A 15269-nucleotide genomic window follows, 5' to 3' on the forward strand; every position below is an offset into this window, starting at 1 on the left:
CCGCTGACTTGCCCCTTTGGAAGTAGGAGCTCCTACTTCCATGGGCATTATTCCTCCCCGGGACTTGCCGCCAAGTCTGGCCGGGGGACAGTGACACTTGGCCGGGTAGGCGAAGTGGCTTCTCCCGCTGACTTGCCCCTTTGGAAGTAGGAGCTCCTACTTCCATGGGCATTATTCCTCCCCGGGACTTGCCGCCAAGTCTGGCCGGGGGACAGTGACACTTGGCCGGGTAGGCGAAGTGGCTTCTCCCGCTGACTTGCCCCTTTGGAAGTAGGAGCTCTTACTTCCATGGGCATTATACCTCTCGAAGACTTAGAGCCAAGTGAGCTCCTACTTCCATGGGCATTATTCCTCCCCGGGACTTGCCGCCAAGTCTGGCCGGGGGACAGTGACACTTGGCCGGGTAGGCGAAGTGGCTTCTCCCGCTGACTTGCCCCTTTGGAAGTAGGAGCTCCTACTTCCATGGGCATTATTCCTCCCCGGGACTTGCCGCCAAGTCTGGCCGGGGGACAGTGACACTTGGCCGGGTAGGCGAAGTGGCTTCTCCCGCTGACTTGCCCCTTTGGAAGTAGGAGCTCCTACTTCCATGGGCATTATTCCTCCCCGGGACTTGCCGCCAAGTCTGGCCGGGGGACAGTGACACTTGGCCGGGTAGGCGAAGTGGCTCTCCCGCTGACTTGCCCCTTTGGAAGTAGGAGCTCTTACTTCCATGGGCATTATACCTCTCGAAGACTTAGAGCCAAGTGAGCTCCTACTTCCATGGGCATTATTCCTCCCCGGGACCTACTGCCAAGTGTGGCCGGGGAACAGTGACTCTTGGCCGGATAGAACTAGTGGCTTCTCCCGCTGACTTGCCCCTTTGGAAGTAGGAGCTCCTACTTCCATGGGCATTATTCCTCCCCGGGACCTACTGCCAAGTGTGGCCGGGGAACAGTGACTCTTGGCCGGATAGGCCAAGTGGCTTCTCCCGCTGACTTGCCCCTTTGGAAGTAGGAGCTCCTACTTCCATGGGCATTATTCCTCCCCGGGACCTACTGCCAAGTGTGGCCGGGGAACAGTGACATGTGGCCGGATAGGCCAAGTGGCTTCTCCCGCTGACTTGCCCCTTTGGAAGTAGTAGCTCCTACTTCCATGGGCATTATTCCTCCCCGGGACCTACTGCCAAGTGTGGCCGGGGAACAGTGACTCTTGGCCGGATAGGCCGAGTGGCTTCTCCCGCTGACTTGCCCCTTTGGAAGTAGGAGCTCCTACTTCCATGGGCATTATTCCTCCCCGGGACCTACGGCCAAGTGTGGCCGGGGAACAGTGACTCTTGGCCGGTTAGGCCAAGTGGCTTCTCCCGCTGACTTGCCCCTATGGAAGTAGGAGCTCTTACTTCCATGGGCAGTATACCTCTCGGGGACTTAGAGCCAAGTGTCTTCACCCTTTGGAGGTAGTAGCTCCTACTTCCATGGGCATTATTCCTCCCCGGGACATACTGCCAAGTGTGGCCGGGGAACAGTGACTCTTGGCCGGATAGGCCAAGTGGCTTCTCCCGCTGACTTGCCCCTTTGGAGGTAGTAGCTCCTACTTCCATGGGCATTATTCCTCCCCGGGACCTACAGCCAAGAGTGGCCGGGGAACAGTGACTCCTGGCCGGATAGGCCAAGTGGCTTCTCCCGCTGACTTGCCCCTTTGGAAGTAGGAGCTCCTACTTCCATGGGCATTATTCCTCCCCGGGACCTACTGCCAAGTGTGGCCGGGGAACAGTGACTCTTGGCCGGATAGGCCAAGTGGCTTCTCCCGCTGACTTGCCCCTTTGGAAGTAGGAGCTCTTACTTCCATGGGCATTATTCCTCCCCGGGACCTACTGCCAAGTGTGGCCGGGAACAGTGACTCTTGGCCGGATAGGCCAAGTGGCTTCTCCCGCTGACTTGCCCCTTTGGAAGTAGGAGCTCTTACTTCCATGGTCATTATTCCTCCCCGGGACCTACTGCCAAGTGTAGCCGGGGAACAGTGACTCTTTGCCGGATAGGCCAAGTGGCTTCTCCCGCTGACTTGCCCCTTTGGAAGTAGGAGCTCCTACTTCCATGGGCATTATTCCTCCCCGGGACCTACTGCCAAGTGTGGCCGGGGAACAGTGACTCTTGGCCGGATAGGCCAAGTGGCTTCTCCCGCTGACTTGCCCCTTTGGAAGTAGGAGCTCTTACTTCCATGGGCATTATTCCTCCCCGGGACCTACTGCCAAGTGTGGCCGGGGAACAGTGACTCTTGGCCCGGGTAGGCCAAGTGGCTTCTCCCGCTGACTTGCCCCTTTGGAAGTAGGAGCTCTTACTTCCATGGTCATTATTCCTCCCCGGGACCTACTGCCAAGTGTAGCCGGGGAAGAGTGACTCTTGGCCGGATAGGCCAAGTGGCTTCCTCCCGCTGACTTGCCCCTATGGAAGTAGGAGCTCTTACTTCCATGGGCATTATTCCTCCCCGGGACCTACTGCCAAGTGTGGCCGGGGAACAGTGACTCTTGGCCGGATAGGCCAAGTGGCTTCTCCCGCTGACTTGCCCCTTTGGAAGTAGGAGCTCTTACTTCCATGGTCATTATTCCTCCCCGGGACCTACTGCCAAGTGTGGCCGGGGAACAGTGACTCTTGGCCGGATAGGCCAAGTGGCTTCTCCCGCTGACTTGCCCCTTTGGAAGTAGGAGCTCCTACTTCCATGGGCATTATTCCTCCCCGGGACCTACTGCCAAGTGTGGCCGGGGAACAGTGACTCTTGCCTGGGTAGGCCAAGTGGCTTCTCCCGCTGACTTGCCCCTTTGGAAGTAGGAGCTCCTACTTCCATGGGCATTATTCCTCCCCGGGACCTACTGCCAAGTGTGGCCGGGGAACAGTGACTCTTGGCCGGATAGAACTAGTGGCTTCTTCCGCTGACTTGCCCCTTTGGAAGTAGGAGCTCCTACTTCCATGGGCATTATTCCTCCCCGGGACCTACAGCCAAGCTTGGCCGGGGGACAGTGACATGTGGCCGGATAGGCCAAGTGGCTTCTCCCGCTGACTTGCCCCTATGGAAGTAGGAGCTCTTACTTCCATGGGCAGTATACCTCTCGAGGACTTAGAGCCAAGTGTCTTCACCCTTTGGAGGTAGTAGCTCCTACTTCCATGGGCATTATTCCTCCCCGGGACCTACTGCCAAGTGTGGCCGGGGGACAGTGACATGTGGCCGGATAGGCCAAGTGGCTTCTCCCGCTGACTTGCCCCTTTGGAAGTAGGAGCTCTTACTTCCATGGGCATTATTCCTCCCCGGGACCTACAGCCAAGAGTGGCCGGGGAACAGTGACTCCTGGCCGGATAGGCCAAGTGGCTTCTCCCGCTGACTTGCCCCTTTGGAAGTAGGAGCTCCTACTTCCATGGGCATTATTCCTCCCCGGGACCTACTGCCAAGTGTGGCCGGGGAACAGTGACTCTTGGCCGGATAGGCCAAGTGGCTTCTCCCGCTGACTTGCCCCTTTGGAAGTAGGAGCTCTTACTTCCATGGGCATTATTCCTCCCCGGGACCTACTGCCAAGTGTGGCCGGGGAACAGTGACTCTTGGCCGGATAGGCCAAGTGGCTTCTCCCGCTGACTTGCCCCTTTGGAAGTAGGAGCTCTTACTTCCATGGTCATTATTCCTCCCCGGGACCTACTGCCAAGTGTAGCCGGGGAACAGTGACTCTTTGCCGGATAGGCCAAGTGGCTTCTCCCGCTGACTTGCCCCTTTGGAAGTAGGAGCTCCTACTTCCATGGGCATTATTCCTCCCCGGGACCTACTGCCAAGTGTGGCCGGGGAACAGTGACTCTTGGCCGGATAGGCCAAGTGGCTTCTCCCGCTGACTTGCCCCTTTGGAAGTAGGAGCTCTTACTTCCATGGGCATTATTCCTCCCCGGGACCTACTGCCAAGTGTGGCCGGGGAACAGTGACTCTTGGCCGGATAGGCCAAGTGGCTTCTCCCGCTGACTTGCCCCTTTGGAAGTAGGAGCTCTTACTTCCATGGTCATTATTCCTCCCCGGGACCTACTGCCAAGTGTAGCCGGGGAAGAGTGACTCTTGGCCGGATAGGCCAAGTGGCTTCTCCCGCTGACTTGCCCCTATGGAAGTAGGAGCTCTTACTTCCATGGGCATTATTCCTCCCCGGGACCTACTGCCAAGTGTGGCCGGGGAACAGTGACTCTTGGCCGGATAGGCCAAGTGGCTTCTCCCGCTGACTTGCCCCTTTGGAAGTAGGAGCTCTTACTTCCATGGTCATTATTCCTCCCCGGGACCTACTGCCAAGTGTGGCCGGGGAACAGTGACTCTTGGCCGGATAGGCCAAGTGGCTTCTCCCGCTGACTTGCCCCTTTGGAAGTAGGAGCTCCTACTTCCATGGGCATTATTCCTCCCCGGGACCTACTGCCAAGTGTGGCCGGGGAACAGTGACTCTTGCCTGGGTAGGCCAAGTGGCTTCTCCCGCTGACTTGCCCCTTTGGAAGTAGGAGCTCCTACTTCCATGGGCATTATTCCTCCCCGGGACCTACTGCCAAGTGTGGCCGGGGAACAGTGACTCTTGGCCGGATAGAACTAGTGGCTTCTTCCGCTGACTTGCCCCTTTGGAAGTAGGAGCTCCTACTTCCATGGGCATTATTCCTCCCCGGGACCTACAGCCAAGCTTGGCCGGGGGACAGTGACATGTGGCCGGATAGGCCAAGTGGCTTCTCCCGCTGACTTGCCCCTATGGAAGTAGGAGCTCTTACTTCCATGGGCAGTATACCTCTCGAGGACTTAGAGCCAAGTGTCTTCACCCTTTGGAGGTAGTAGCTCCTACTTCCATGGGCATTATTCCTCCCCGGGACCTACTGCCAAGTGTGGCCGGGGGACAGTGACATGTGGCCGGATAGGCCAAGTGGCTTCTCCCGCTGACTTGCCCCTTTGGAAGTAGGAGCTCTTACTTCCATGGGCATTATTCCTCCCCGGGACCTACAGCCAAGTGTGGCCGGGGAACAGTGACTCTTGGACGGATAGGCCAAGTGGCTGCTCCCGCTGACTTGCCCCTTTGGAAGTAGGAGCTCCTACTTCCATGGGCATTATTCCTCCCCGGGACCTACTGCCAAGTGTGGCCGGGGAACAGTGACTCTTGGCCGGATAGGCCAAGTGGCTGCTCCCGCTGACTTGCCCCTTTGGAAGTAGGAGCTCTTACTTCCATGGGCATTATTCCTCCCCGGGACCTACTGCCAAGTGTGGCCGGGGGACAGTGACATGTGGCCGGATAGGCCAAGTGGCTTCTCCCGCTGACTTGCCCCTTTGGAAGTAGGAGCTCTTACTTCCATGGGCATTATTCCTCCCCGGGACCTACTGCCAAGTGTTGCCGGGGGACAGTGACATGTGGCCGGATAGCCCAAGTGGCTTCTCCCGCTGACTTGCCCCTTTGGAAGTAGGAGCTCCTACTTCCATGGGCATTATTCCTCCCCGGGACCTCCTGCCAAGTGTGGCCGGGGAACAGTGACTCTTGGCCGGATAGGCCAAGTGGCTTCTCCCGCTGACTTGCCCCTTTGGAAGTAGGAGCTCCTACTTCCATGGGCATTATTCCTCCCCGGGACCTACTGCCAAGTGTGGCCGGGGAACAGTGACTCTTGGCCGGATAGGCCAAGTTGCTTCTCCCGCTTACTTTCCCCTTTGGAAGTAGGAGCTCCTACTTCCATGGGCATTATTCCTCCCCGGGACCTACTGCCAAGTGTGGCCGGGGAACAGTGACTCTTGGCCGGATAGGCCAAGTGGCTTCTCCCGCTTACTTTCCCCTTTGGAAGTAGGAGCTCCTACTTCCATGGGCATTATTCCTCCCCGGGACCTACTGCCAAGTGTGGCCGGGGAACAGTGACTCTTGGCCGGATAGGCCAAGTGGCTTCTCCCGCTGACTTGACCCTTTGGAAGTAGGAGCTCCTACTTCCATGGGCATTATTCCTCCCCGGGACCTCCTGCCAAGTGTGGCCGGGGAACAGTGACTCTTGGCCGGATAGGCCAAGTTGCTTCTCCCGCTGACTTGCCCCTTTGGAAGTAGGAGCTCCTACTTCCATGGGCACTATACCTCTCGGGGACTTAGAGCCAAGTGTCTTCACCCTTTGGAGGTAGTAGCTCCTACTTCCATGGGCATTATTCCTCCCCGGGACCTCCTGCCAAGTGTGGCCGGGGAACAGTGACTCTTGTTCGGATAGGCCAAGTGGCTTCTCCCGCTGACTTGCCCCTTTGGAAGTAGGAGCTCCTACTTCCATGGGCATTATTCCTCCCCGGGACCTACTGCCAAGTGTGGCCGGGGAACAGTGACTCTTGGCCGGATAGGCCAAGTGGCTTCTCCCGCTGACTTGACCCTTTGGAAGTAGGAGCTCCTACTTCCATGGGCATTATTCCTCCCCGGGACCTACTGCCAAGTGTGGCCGGGGAACAGTGACTCTTGCCTGGGTAGGCCAAGTGGCTTCTCCCGCTGACTTGCCCCTTTGGAAGTAGGAGCTCCTACTTCCATGGGCATTATTCCTCCCCGGGACCTACTGCCAAGAGTGGCCGGGGGACAGTGACATGTGGCCGGATAGGCCAAGTGGCTTCTCCCGCTGACTTGCCCCTTTGGAAGTAGGAGCTCCTACTTCCATGGGCATTATTCCTCCCCGGGACCTACTGCCAAGTGTGGCCGGGGAACAGTGACTCTTGGCCGTATATGCCAAGTGGCTTCTCCCGCTGACTTGCCCCTTTGGAAGTAGGAGCTCCTACTTCCATGGGCATTATTCCTCTCCGGGACCTACTGCCAAGTGTGGCCGGGGAACAGTGACTCTTGGCCGGATAGGCCAAGTGGCTTCTCCCGCTGACTTGACCCTTTGGAAGTAGGAGCTCTTACTTCCATGGGCACTATACCTCTCGTGGACTTAGAGCCAAGTGTCTTCACTCTTTGGAGGTAGTAGCTCCTACTTCCATGGGCATTATTCCTCCCCGGGACCTACTGCCAAGTGTGGCCGGGGGACAGTGACATGTGGCCGGATAGGCCAAGTGGCTTCTCCCGCTGACTTGCCCCTTTGGAAGTAGGAGCTCTTACTTCCATGGGCATTATTCCTCCCCTGGACCTACAGCCAAGTGTGGCCGGGGAACAGTGACTCTTGGACGGATAGGCCAAGTGGCTGCTCCCGCTGACTTGCCCCTTTGGAAGTAGGAGCTCCTACTTCCATGGGCATTATTCCTCCCCGGGACCTACTGCCAAGTGTGGCCGGGGAACAGTGACTCTTGGCCGGATAGGCCAAGTGGCTGCTCCCGCTGACTTGCCCCTTTGGAAGTAGGAGCTCCTACTTCCATGGGCATTATTCCTCCCCGGGACTTGCCGCCAAGTCTGGCCGGGGGACAGTGACACTTGGCCGGGTAGGCGAAGTGGCTTCTCCCGCTGACTTGCCCCTTTGGAAGTAGGAGCTCTTACTTCCATGGGCATTATACCTCTCGAAGACTTAGAGCCAAGTGAGCTCCTACTTCCATGGGCATTATTCCTCCCCGGGACTTGCCGCCAAGTCTGGCCGGGGGACAGTGACACTTGGCCGGGTAGGCGAAGTGGCTTCTCCCGCTGACTTGCCCCTTCGGAAGTAGGAGCTCCTACTTCCATGGGCATTATTCCTCCCCGGGACTTGCCGCCAAGTCTGGCCGGGGGACAGTGACACTTGGCCGGGTAGGCGAAGTGGCTTCTCCCGCTGACTTGCCCCTTTGGAAGTAGGAGCTCTTACTTCCATGGGCATTATACCTCTCGAAGACTTAGAGCCAAGTGAGCTCCTACTTCCATGGGCATTATTCCTCCCCGGGACCTACTGCCAAGTGTGGCCGGGGAACAGTGACTCTTGGCCGGATAGGCCAAGTGGCTTCTCCCGCTGACTTGCCCCTATGGAAGTAGGAGCTCTTACTTCCATGGGCATTATTCCTCCCCGGGACCTACTGCCAAGTGTGGCCGGGGAACAGTGACTCTTGGCCGGATAGGCCAAGTGGCTTCTCCCGCTGACTTGCCCCTTTGGAAGTAGGAGCTCTTACTTCCATGGTCATTATTCCTCCCCGGGACCTACTGCCAAGTGTGGCCGGGGAACAGTGACTCTTGGCCGGATAGGCCAAGTGGCTTCTCCCGCTGACTTGCCCCTTTGGAAGTAGGAGCTCCTACTTCCATGGGCATTATTCCTCCCCGGGACCTACTGCCAAGTGTGGCCGGGGAACAGTGACTCTTGCCTGGGTAGGCCAAGTGGCTTCTCCCGCTGACTTGCCCCTTTGGAAGTAGGAGCTCCTACTTCCATGGGCATTATTCCTCCCCGGGACCTACTGCCAAGTGTGGCCGGGGAACAGTGACTCTTGGCCGGATAGAACTAGTGGCTTCTTCCGCTGACTTGCCCCTTTGGAAGTAGGAGCTCCTACTTCCATGGGCATTATTCCTCCCCGGGACCTACAGCCAAGCTTGGCCGGGGGACAGTGACATGTGGCCGGATAGGCCAAGTGGCTTCTCCCGCTGACTTGCCCCTATGGAAGTAGGAGCTCTTACTTCCATGGGCAGTATACCTCTCGAGGACTTAGAGCCAAGTGTCTTCACCCTTTGGAGGTAGTAGCTCCTACTTCCATGGGCATTATTCCTCCCCGGGACCTACTGCCAAGTGTGGCCGGGGGACAGTGACATGTGGCCGGATAGGCCAAGTGGCTTCTCCCGCTGACTTGCCCCTTTGGAAGTAGGAGCTCTTACTTCCATGGGCATTATTCCTCCCCGGGACCTACAGCCAAGTGTGGCCGGGGAACAGTGACTCTTGGACGGATAGGCCAAGTGGCTGCTCCCGCTGACTTGCCCCTTTGGAAGTAGGAGCTCCTACTTCCATGGGCATTATTCCTCCCCGGGACCTACTGCCAAGTGTGGCCGGGGAACAGTGACTCTTGGCCGGATAGGCCAAGTGGCTGCTCCCGCTGACTTGCCCCTTTGGAAGTAGGAGCTCTTACTTCCATGGGCATTATTCCTCCCCGGGACCTACTGCCAAGTGTGGCCGGGGGACAGTGACATGTGGCCGGATAGGCCAAGTGGCTTCTCCCGCTGACTTGCCCCTTTGGAAGTAGGAGCTCTTACTTCCATGGGCATTATTCCTCCCCGGGACCTACTGCCAAGTGTTGCCGGGGGACAGTGACATGTGGCCGGATAGCCCAAGTGGCTTCTCCCGCTGACTTGCCCCTTTGGAAGTAGGAGCTCCTACTTCCATGGGCATTATTCCTCCCCGGGACCTCCTGCCAAGTGTGGCCGGGGAACAGTGACTCTTGGCCGGATAGGCCAAGTGGCTTCTCCCGCTGACTTGCCCCTTTGGAAGTAGGAGCTCCTACTTCCATGGGCATTATTCCTCCCCGGGACCTACTGCCAAGTGTGGCCGGGGAACAGTGACTCTTGGCCGGATAGGCCAAGTTGCTTCTCCCGCTTACTTTCCCCTTTGGAAGTAGGAGCTCCTACTTCCATGGGCATTATTCCTCCCCGGGACCTACTGCCAAGTGTGGCCGGGGAACAGTGACTCTTGGCCGGATAGGCCAAGTGGCTTCTCCCGCTGACTTGACCCTTTGGAAGTAGGAGCTCCTACTTCCATGGGCATTATTCCTCCCCGGGACCTCCTGCCAAGTGTGGCCGGGGAACAGTGACTCTTGGCCGGATAGGCCAAGTTGCTTCTCCCGCTGACTTGCCCCTTTGGAAGTAGGAGCTCCTACTTCCATGGGCACTATACCTCTCGGGGACTTAGAGCCAAGTGTCTTCACCCTTTGGAGGTAGTAGCTCCTACTTCCATGGGCATTATTCCTCCCCGGGACCTCCTGCCAAGTGTGGCCGGGGAACAGTGACTCTTGTTCGGATAGGCCAAGTCACTTCTCCCGCTGACTTGCCCCTTTGGAAGTAGGAGCTCCTACTTCCATGGGCATTATTCCTCCCCGGGACCTACTGCCAAGTGTGACCGGGGAACAGTGACTCTTGGCCGGATAGGCCAAGTGGCTTCTCCCGCTGACTTGACCCTTTGGAAGTAGGAGCTCCTACTTCCATGGGCATTATTCCTCCCCGGGACCTACTGCCAAGTGTGGCCGGGGAACAGTGACTCTTGCCTGGGTAGGCCAAGTGGCTTCTCCCGCTGACTTGCCCCTTTGGAAGTAGGAGCTCCTACTTCCATGGGCATTATTCCTCCCCGGGACCTACTGCCAAGAGTGGCCGGGGGACAGTGACATGTGGCCGGATAGGCCAAGTGGCTTCTCCCGCTGACTTGCCCCTTTGGAAGTAGGAGCTCCTACTTCCATGGGCATTATTCCTCCCCGGGACCTACTGCCAAGAGTGGCCGGGGGACAGTGACATGTGGCCGGATAGGCCAAGTGGCTTCTCCCGCTGACTTGCCCCTTTGGAAGTAGGAGCTCCTACTTCCATGGGCATTATTCCTCCCCGGGACCTACTGCCAAGTGTGGCCGGGGAACAGTGACTCTTGGCCGGATAGGCCAAGTGGCTTCTCCCGCTGACTTGCCCCTTTGGAAGTAGGAGCTCTTACTTCCATGGGCACTATACCTCTCGGGGACTTACAGCCAAGTGTCTTCACTCTTTGGAGGTAGTAGCTCCTACTTCCATGGGCATTATTCCTCCCCGGGACCTACTGCCAAGTGTGGCCGGGGGACAGTGACATGTGGCCGGATAGGCCAAGTGGCTTCTCCCGCTGACTTGCCCCTTTGGAAGTAGGAGCTCTTACTTCCATGGGCATTATTCCTCCCCGGGACCTACAGCCAAGTGTGGCCGGGGAACAGTGACTCTTGGACGGATAGGCCAAGTGGCTGCTCCCGCTGACTTGCCCCTTTGGAAGTAGGAGCTCCTACTTCCATGGGCATTATTCCTCCCCGGGACCTACTACCAAGTGTGGCCGGGGAACAGTGACTCTTGGCCGGATAGGCCAAGTGGCTGCTCCCGCTGACTTGCCCCTTTGGAAGTAGGAGCTCTTACTTCCATGGGCATTATTCCTCCCCGGGACCTACTGCCAAGTGTGGCCGGGGGACAGTGACATGTGGCCGGTTAGGCCAAGTGGCTTCTCCCGCTGACTTGCCCCTTTGGAAGTAGGAGCTCTTACTTCCATGGGCATTATTCCTCCCCGGGACCTACTGCCAAGTGTGGCCGGGGGACAGTGACATGTGGCCGGATAGCCCAAGTGGCTTCTCCCGCTGACTTGCCCCTTTGGAAGTAGGAGCTCCTACTTCCATGGGCATTATTCCTCCCCGGGACCTACTGCCAAGTGTGGCCGGGGAACAGTGACTCTTGGCCGGATAGGCCAAGTGGCTTCTCCCGCTGACTTGCCCCTTTGGAAGTAGGAGCTCTTACTCCCATGGGCAGTATACCTCTCGGGGACTTAGAGCCAAGTGTCTTCACCCTTTGGAGGTAGTAGCTCCTACTTCCATGGGCATTATTCCTCCCCGGGACCTACTGCCAAGTGTTGCCGGGGAACAGTGACTCTTGGCCGGATAGAACTAGTGGCTTCTCCCGCTGACTTGCCCCTTTGGAAGTAGGAGCTCCTACTTCCATGGGCATTATTCCTCCCCGGGACCTACTGCCAAGTGTGGCCGGGGAACAGTGACTCTTGGCCGGATAGGCCAAGTGGCTTCTCCCGCTGACTTGCCCCTTTGGAAGTAGGAGCTCCTACTTCCATGGGCATTATTCCTCCCCGGGACCTACTGCCAAGTGTGGCCGGGGAACAGTGACTCTTGGCCGGATAGAACTAGTGGCTTCTTCCGCTGACTTGCCCCTTTGGAAGTAGGAGCTCCTACTTCCATGGGCATTATTCCTCCCCGGGACCTACAGCCAAGCTTGGCCGGGGGACAGTGACATGTGGCCGGATAGGCCAAGTGGCTTCTCCCGCTGACTTGCCCCTTTGGAAGTAGGAGCTCTTACTTCCATGGGCATTATTCCTCCCCGGGACCTACTGCCAAGTGTGGCCGGGGAACAGTGACTCTTGGCCGGATAGGCCAAGTGGCTTCTCCCGCTGACTTGCCCCTTTGGAGGTAGGAGCTCCTACTTCCATGGGCATTATTCCTCCCCGGGACCTACTGCCAAGTGTGGCCGGGGAACAGTGACTCTTGGCCGGGTAGGCCAAGTGGCTTCTCCCGCTGACTTGCCCCTTTGGAAGTAGGAGCTCCTACTTCCATGGGCATTATTCCTCCCCGGGACCTACTGCCAAGTGTGGCCGGGGAACAGTGACTCTTGGCCGGATAGGCCAAGTGGCTTCTCCCGCTGACTTGCCCCTTTGGAAGTAGGAGCTCCTACTTCCATGGGCATTATTCCTCCCCGGGACCTACTGCCAAGTGTGGCCGGGGAACAGTGACTCTTGGCCGGATAGAACTAGTGGCTTCTTCCGCTGACTTGCCCCTTTGGAAGTAGGAGCTCCTACTTCCATGGGCATTATTCCTCCCCGGGACCTACAGCCAAGCTTGGCCGGGGGACAGTGACATGTGGCCGGATAGGCCAAGTGGCTTCTCCCGCTGACCTGCCCCTTTGGAAGTAGGAGCTCTTACTTCCATGGGCATTATTCCTCCCCGGGACCTACTGCCAAGTGTGGCCGGGGAACAGTGACTCTTGGCCGGATAGGCCAAGTGGCTTCTCCCGCTGACTTGCCCCTTTGGAAGTAGGAGCTCCTACTTCCATGGGCATTATTCCTCCCCGGGACCTACAGCCAAGCTTGGCCGGGGGACAGTGACATGTGGCCGGATAGGCCAAGTGGCTTCTCCCGCTGACCTGCCCCTTTGGAAGTAGGAGCTCTTACTTCCATGGGCATTATTCCTCCCCGGGACCTACTGCCAAGTGTGGCCGGGGAACAGTGACTCTTGGCCGGGTAGGCCAAGTGGCTTCTCCCGCTGACTTGCCCCTTTGGAGGTAGGAGCTCCTACTTCCATGGGCATTATTCCTCCCCGGGACCTACTGCCAAGAGTGGCCGGGGAACAGTGACTCTTGGCCGGATAGGCCAAGTGGCTTCTCCCGCTGACTTGCCCCTTTGGAGGTAGTAGCTCCTACTTCCATGGGCATTATTCCTCCCCGGGACCTACTGCCAAGTGTGGCCGGGGAACAGTGACTCTTGGCCGTGTAGGCCAAGTGGCTTCTCCCGCTGACTTGCCCCTTTGGAAGTAGGAGCTCCTACTTCCATGGGCACTATTCCTCTCCGGGACCTACTGCCAAGTGTGGCCGGGGAACAGTGACTCTTGGCCGGATAGGCCAAGTGGCTTCTCCCGCTGACTTGCCCCTTTGGAAGTAGGAGCTCTTACTCCCATGGGCAGTATACCTCTCGGGGACTTAGAGCCAAGTGTCTTCACCCTTTGGAGGTGGTAGCTCCTACTTCCATGGGCATTATTCCTCCCCGGGACCTACTGCCAAGTGTGGCCGGGGAACAGTGACTCTTGGCCGGATAGAACTAGTGGCTTCTCCCGCTGACTTGCCCCTTTGGAAGTAGGAGCTCCTACTTCCATGGGCATTATTCCTCCCCGGGACCTATTGCCAAGTGTGGCCGGGGAACAGTGACTCTTGGCCGGATAGGCCAAGTGGCTTCTCCCGCTGACTTGCCCCTTTGGAAGTAGGAGCTCCTACTTCCATGGGCATTATTCCTCCCCGGGACCTACTGCCAAGTGTGGCCGGGGAACAGTGACTCTTGGCCGGGTAGGCCAAGCGGCTTCTCCCGCTGACTTGCCCCTTTGGAAGTAGGAGCTCCTACTTCCATGGGCATTATTCCTCCCCGGGACCTACTGCCAAGTGTGGCCGGGGAACAGTGACTCTTGGCCGGGTAGGCCAAGTGGCTTCTCCCGCTGACTTGCCCCTTTGGAAGTAGGAGCTCTTACTCCCATGGGCAGTATACCTCTCGGGGACTTAGAGCCAAGTGTCTTCACCCTTTGGAGGTAGTAGCTCCTACTTCCATGGGCATTATTCCTCCCCGGGACCTACTGCCAAGTGTAGCCGGGGAACAGTGACTCTTGGCCGGATAGAACTAGTGGCTTCTCCCGCTGACTTGCCCCTTTGGAAGTAGGAGCTCCTACTTCCATGGGCATTATTCCTCCCCGGGACCTATTGCCAAGTGTGGCCGGGGAACAGTGACTCTTGGCCGGATAGGCCAAGTGGCTTCTCCCGCTGACTTGCCCCTTTGGAAGTAGGAGCTCCTACTTCCATGGGCATTATTCCTCCCCGGGACCTACTGCCAAGTAAGGCCGGGGAACAGTGACTCTTGGCCGGATAGAACTAGTGGCTTCTTCCGCTGACTTGCCCCTTTGGAAGTAGGAGCTCCTACTTCCATGGGCATTATTCCTCCCCGGGACCTACAGCCAAGTGTGGCCGGGGGACAGTGACATGTGGCCGGATAGGCCAAGTGGCTTCTCCCGCTGACTTGCCCCTTTGGAAGTAGGAGCTCCTACTTCCATGGGCATTATTCCTCCCCGGGACCTACTGCCAAGTGTGGCCGGGGAACAGTGACTCTTGGCCGGGTAGGCCAAGTGGCTTCTCCCGCTGACTTTCCCCTTTGGAAGTAGGAGCTCCTACTTCCATGGGCATTATTCCTCCCCGGGACCTACTGCCAAGTGTGGCCGGGGAACAGTGACTCTTGGCCGGGTAGGCCAAGTGGCTTCTCCCGCTGACTTGCCCCTTTGGAAGTAGGAGCTCTTACTCCCATGGGCAGTATACCTCTCGGGGACTTAGAGCCAAGTGTCTTCACCCTTTTTAGGTAGTAGCTCCTACTTCCATGGGCATTATTCCTCCCCGGGACCTACTGCCAAGTGTAGCCGGGGAACAGTGACTCTTGGCCGGATAGAACTAGTGGCTTCTCCCGCTGACTTGCCCCTTTGGAAGTAGGAGCTCCTACTTCCATGGGCATTATTCCTCCCCGGGACCTACTGCCAAGAGTGGCCGGGGAACAGTGACTCTTGGCCGGATAGGCCAAGTGGCTTCTCCCGCTGACTTGCCCCTTTGGAAGAAGGAGCTCCTACTTCCATGGGCATTATTCCTCCCCGGGACCTACTGCCAAGTAAGGCCGGGGAACAGTGACTCTTGGCCGGATAGAACTAGTGGCTTCTTCCGCTGACTTGCCCCTTTGGAAGTAGGAGCTCCTACTTCCATGGGCATTATTCCTCCCCGGGACCTACAGCCAAGCTTGGCCGGGGGACAGTGACATGTGGCCGGATAGGCCAAGTGGCTTCTCCCGCTGACTTGCCCCTTTGGAGGTAGGAGCTCTTACTTCCATGGGCATTATTCCTCTCCGGGACCTACAGCCAAGTGTGGC

This window comes from Engystomops pustulosus, unplaced genomic scaffold, assembly GCF_040894005.1.
Source record: "Engystomops pustulosus unplaced genomic scaffold, aEngPut4.maternal MAT_SCAFFOLD_441, whole genome shotgun sequence".
NCBI classification, from domain to species: domain Eukaryota; kingdom Metazoa; phylum Chordata; class Amphibia; order Anura; family Leptodactylidae; genus Engystomops; species Engystomops pustulosus.